The 6,006-nt window shown below is 35.2% G+C and overlaps 1 non-coding gene across 1 annotated transcript; it reads right to left on the reverse strand.

The window, feature by feature from the left end:
- Positions 1–5,579: 5,579 nt before the first annotated feature.
- On the reverse strand, positions 5,580–5,686 carry LOC131629753 (small nucleolar RNA R71). Its single transcript, XR_009292108.1, has one exon. It is a non-coding gene; the product is annotated as a small nucleolar RNA R71 (small nucleolar RNA).
- Between the last annotated feature and the right edge of the window lie 320 nt (positions 5,687–6,006).

Raw genomic sequence — 6,006 nt, forward strand, 5'->3', positions numbered from 1 at the left:
TTCTTTGAGCTTTTCCAGTGCCCATTTGAAATTCTCTTCCCTTTCATATTCCAAATAGGCAAATGCAAATGAAAACGTCAACTTTGTAGACGTAATACCAATAATCTTAAGCAGTGTTATCCGGTCCCTGTATGAACAAAATGCACATAATCAAACAACTCACTAAACATCCACAACAATTTTTATGGTGTAAAAAATAAAGTTCTTACCTATTTGTCTTGTACGTACAATCAAATATTAAAACCAGATGAAACATATGGAACAACTTCACAGAATCAGGATGTGTTCAGAAGATATCACCTACAATATCCTAGTTGTCCCAATTTCTAGTCAAACACATGTATTTCTCTTTGTGAATAAGGCTCAATAACATTTGCATTTCTGTCAACGTACCTCTCTTGCCTATTTGTATGTTGATCTAGCTTTATACACTTGGGTAATACTCATGAGCTTTTTTGGATCTCTGTCTTTCGTAGCAGCAATTATGTACGTAGGAACCATATTGTACTTCGTCATGTCATTCACAAAATTTCTTTCATGATATTTTAGACGACCCAATATATTGTGGCCTTCCAAATCATTATCTACTCTATGATTTTGCATCCGGAATCTAACCATCACATATCAACCAGGGCCACTTGGAATAGATCTCATGCTTAACGCACATTTAACCTTCATACTATAAATGGAGTCAGAAGAATTAGTAGTTTTGGATGCATTTATTCTTTTGTAATTTCCTCCTCTTTCACAACCCATAATTAATTTATCCTTCCTCCTTCATATTCCATTACCAGAATCAGAACGAACAGTAACAACAACGATACCATGTACTTTACTAGTACATTGTGCCCATGCTAAAAATTTTGATCAGGAGTTAAATATCTATCAAATGCAGTGTATAATTATTAGATGTCATCAATTTCATAAATGATGGAAAATAATTAAATCTGCATTATTTTAATTCTAAGTGTTTACTGGGAAATTTCCGGTGGTATGAATCGTCCCGGAAATTTTGGAAATTTCAAGTATTTTCCAAATATTTTGTAATCGCCCAGGAAATTTGGAAAGTTATGGTAAATTGCCCCGGAAATTTTGAATTTTCCACTATAAGGGTATTGCTTCGTACCTGAAATTTGTTTTTCTTACTAGAAATTTTGATTTTCATCCTACACCAACAATAATAAATTTTTTTACAAATGTATTTTTTTAAGGCTAAATAGTATCAGGGAATTTTCGAAATAATTTTTTTTTTGGACGTGGCAGGTTAATTTTTTTGAAATATATCATTTTTCATTATATTTTCTCATGTCATATTACAAAAATCCCTACCTTGACTTGAAATCGATGGTGATGTAAATTTAACCACCAACCACCTTGCTACCATAATTATCCAACAACATTGATGAAGTTCAAGATACCCTTGAACCTTGAATCACCACTATTATCTAGAGATAACAAATCCCTCCATCAAATTGATTCCTTCTTGAACTACTTATTTAAGTCCTTTTAAAGAAAATTATTAGCAAAATTACCATATCTAAAATGTAGAATCTCAATCCAAGGGGACTTATTTTCTTCATGACATCTTTATTTCCACTTTGATAAGAGATCTTTATTGAATGTTTCAATATTTTTAACTCCTATGCCACCATTTTTCTTGTTTCTATAAATCTTCTCCCAATTCACCCAATTGATCTTTTTCTCCCCTGATTCTCCTCCCCAAAAGAAATTACACGAAATTTGTGTGATCTTATAAATAACACTAATATAAGCTTTGTAAAATAAGAAGTAGTATAGAGGAAGGATATTAAGAACAAAATTCCTCAATGTTTCATACCCTAATTTTTAACCCTAAGATCCCTCAATCATCTCACATTCATGCAATACATCTAGATCACAATCTTAAGGATGCTTTTTGGTTTTTGCTAACCTTGCCTTTGAGGGATCACTAAGCACCCATTTTTTGTTTATCTTGTGAATACATGTTTCTTGTTATAATAATCTCTAACAAAAATACAAAAAGATGTTTTGTTTCTCTTTATACTTTGTACATTGTAGGTGTCGAGCCAAGTACATCCATCGCCTCTCCTAAATTAGGGTTTTGAGAATCGACTATCAATCAACTGGTCATTCATGGAAGCTCAATGGCTTAAAATCCAAAGAAAAACTCTTGTAATTAAATTGTTGTGCCTTGGGAATCTTTTAGCTTCATTTGGTCAAGTTCATCCCAAGACTTTGAGGTTGGATTCATCAAGAAGCTCCATAAGTTCATGTGTTTATTTCTATGTCTTCTTCACCAAGTTTCTTTATGCTATGAGCATCATCATCATTTGTGCCTCAAAATAACATCATTTCAAGGTCACATGTTCTTCATCATGCCTTAGATTACAAGTAAAGTTCAAAAGATTCAAAGTTGATTCAATTTATTTGACCTAATGTGGCAAGTTCTTGATTCTATGATCAAAAGACCATAACTCTCTAAATTTTTAACATTTTTTAGTGCTTTTTTTTGTAAATAACTCTCCTTGACATCATCAACAACTTCTCTTCACAAGTCAATAAGTAATTTTTCTTAGAAAGTCATCAAAGATGTGAAAACATTATATCTCATTTTGAAGATTCAAGTGACTTTTGCCCATTTTTCCAAGACCATAACTTGCTCATTTTTCAACATTTTTAATGCCTCTTTTTTCTTTGAACTTTTATTGATGTTCTTTACAAATCATCTTCAAAGATCAAGAGCTAAACCATTGAGGAAGACCATGGAATTCTTTGAGACATTATAGGTCACTTTGGGTTTTAACTTATAAATTTTTCTAAGTACAAAAAGGGTTTATTTTTTCTCAACTTTGAAGAAGCATAACTTTTAGATCATATTACCAAATGAATACTTTCTTTGCATAATGTGAAGATTGAAGAAAAGTCTTCCAATTGCAAAAGGAATAGGATCAAAAAGCCTCTTGTGCATGATACCCCATGAGTTTGAAAATGGTTGCTTGAAATTAAAGTTTTCACTTTGGCCAGATTTTGAAATTAGCTCAATTCAAATTTTAAACCAATTTAGCACGCATTTTTGTTTCTAAACTTGTTTAACAACCTTCCAGAAATTGTTTAAACATCAAAACGCAAGAATTAAGTGGGTTTTGATGGATTAGAGATCACTGATAACACGATTTTATATCGTATATTTAGCTTGAAATCCATAGATATTTATAGCATTTTCCGTTTATTATATTGATTTATTACGATATTACGCGAGTTTTTGCTTTGTTTCAGGTTTTACACTCTTATTATGACTATTTGTGAAAAGGAGAAGAAATGGAGCTAAAACGACCACTATTTATGCCTAAAAGATGAAAAATGGGTGCTGAAGTAAAAAGGGAGTGCAAATAAGGCCCAAATGTGCTAAAAGAGACCAAAAGGCCCAAAGAAGCAATCTAGCCCACGAAGGAACCATTTGTGAGTGGCCCAACTAAATGCTGCAAAGAGGAGACACACGTCTCCACGTCTCATTGGCCACGTCAGCAAAAGGGAGACACACGTCTCCAGTCCCCTACATTCTCTCCACTTGAGACGCACGTCTCAAGTCTTCAGCGAAGCTTCCCCAAGAATCGGAGACGCACGTCTCCAAGTCCAAGTCTGCTGGAGCTCCTCTTTTCATGCAATCCAACTGCAAAGCCTCACCTATAAATAGAGGCAGATACTTCAGTTCAAAGTGTCCGATTTCCTGCTAACGAAGTGCTGCCAAAATTGTTCCGTGCATTATATTTTCTGCCTTCCTTTAATTCAAACAGTTATTTTCTCACAACGATTTCTACACCGGAAATTGTTGTGAACCTTTTATAAATCTAGCCTTACGTTAGATTTATCGCCTTTTATTTTCCTTGTTTTATTTTCCGTCCGTTTAAATTCCGAAGAACGATCCAGCCAACCTGTGGTGGAAGTTCAGTACTCGAAGATTCAGTTTCAATTTATTTAATTCAGGTTTAATATTTACTGCCTTTATTTATATATTTACTTGCATGATATATTATATGCCAATTAACATGCATTTTATTATAAGCCAAATTAATTTATGCATGCTTAACTGTATTAATATGTCCGGCTAAATTACTAAGGTATCGGTATGTAAAGTAAGTTAACCGTAGGGATCCGAAATAAATTGGCTTAATTATGTTTTGTTAATCATCACCTGTTTTTGGTTTGTATGTCTAATTTAATTAGTAAGTCTTAAGAACAATAGAGCGAAAGTTTGAGTTCTTAAGACGGTCAAAGGTTAAAATCAATAGAGCGAAAGTTTGAGATCTTTAACTGGATAGTAGACATAGGACATTAGTTTTAAGGATGGCGAAAGCGTATTAAAACTAATTAGAACTTATTTATTTTCAAAAATTGTTTTTACACCCGAGCGGGATGGCGAAAGCGTACGTTAGGGATATTAACTTGGTCCGAGTCAACAGAGCGAAAGTTTGAGATTAGGAGATTTAAATAGATAACAACTTCATAAAACAGGCATTTTATTAATTACGTTGTTTCCAAAAAGCTTTTCTAAAATCTAATGGGATGGCGAAAGCGTACATTAGGATTAGGATAGTAATCTAAATCAACAGAGCGAAAGTTTGAGACGAGGATTTTTAACCAATTGAATTAGTAAAGATTTTTAATTAAATTATGCAAAAGCCAATGGACCTTCGGATCACCTTAAGTTAAACGAAATACATACTGATATCTGTCTTTTATTATATTCTTTATTTCTCACAATCACTCTCCCTTAGGAACAATCAAAATATTAGTAGCCCTAGCTTTACACAGTAACCTTAGATAACGGTAGATCGATTCATAGTCCCTGTGGATTCGATATCTTTTAAAACTACACGACACGACTGTGCACTTGCAGTCATCAGATTTATAGACACGTAAAGTCGCGATCAAGTTTTTGGCGCCGTTGCCGGGGACTATTTAAGTCGATATCGTAACTCACTGTTACACCGTAGAGACTAGGACAATTCTTTCCTTTCTCTCTGAATGATTGTATGCCAAATACTCGTTCACAAGGAGGAGATTTAATACAACGAATTAACGAGATCGAACGTTTCATTAACGTCAAACGTCGAGCTCGCAATCTTCCCGAAGTAGCACCAATTCCGATTAATCAGGAATTGACTTTTACTGATCAAATTAATCAAATCACCCCAAAGTTAGAGATGGCTGCTCTTCGTCCTCTTAGAGACTATGCCGCTCCTTCGCGCGCTGAACCGCACTCAAGTATCGCACCACCTGCGATTGAGGCAAACAATTTCGAGCTGAAACCTTCGTTGGTCCAAGCTGTTCAACAGAATCAATTCTCTGGAAGCCCTGCAGATGACCCCAACCTTCATTTATCTGTGTTCGTGCAATACGCCGACATTGTCAAAGCTAACAACGTTAGTTCCGAAGCTATTCGATTACGTCTCTTTCCTTTCTCCTTGAGAGATAGAGCTAGAGCGTGGCTTCAATCCCTGCCTTCTAATTCCATAACTACATGGGATGAATTGAAGAGAGTATTCTTAGCGAGATACTTTCCGCCTAGCAAAACTGCTATGCTCAGAGGTCAAATCAACGGATTTACCTAGAAAGATAACGAATCACTCTTCGAAGCCTGGGAACGTTACAAGGACATGCTTAGACTATGCCCTCATCATGGACTCGAACCATGGCTGATCATCCATACTTTCTATGGTGGTCTCCTATATAACACTAAAATGACTATAGATGCCGCTGCTGGCGGAGCATTAATGGACAAACCCCATGATGAAGCATACAACCTCATAGAGAACATGGCACAAAACCATTACCAATGGGGTGGAGAATGAGCCGCTCTAGAGAAAGCCCAAACCAAAGGAGGAATGTACGAAATAAGTGGTATAGACCGCGTTAACGCTAAAGTAGACGCTTTAACTCAAAAGATCGAGAATTTAGCCATCACTCCTTCAGCCACCGCTGCTGCTGTAACACCTAACTGCAAGA

This window comes from Vicia villosa, unplaced genomic scaffold, assembly GCF_029867415.1.
Source record: "Vicia villosa cultivar HV-30 ecotype Madison, WI unplaced genomic scaffold, Vvil1.0 ctg.000602F_1_1_3, whole genome shotgun sequence".
Taxonomy (NCBI): domain Eukaryota; kingdom Viridiplantae; phylum Streptophyta; class Magnoliopsida; order Fabales; family Fabaceae; genus Vicia; species Vicia villosa.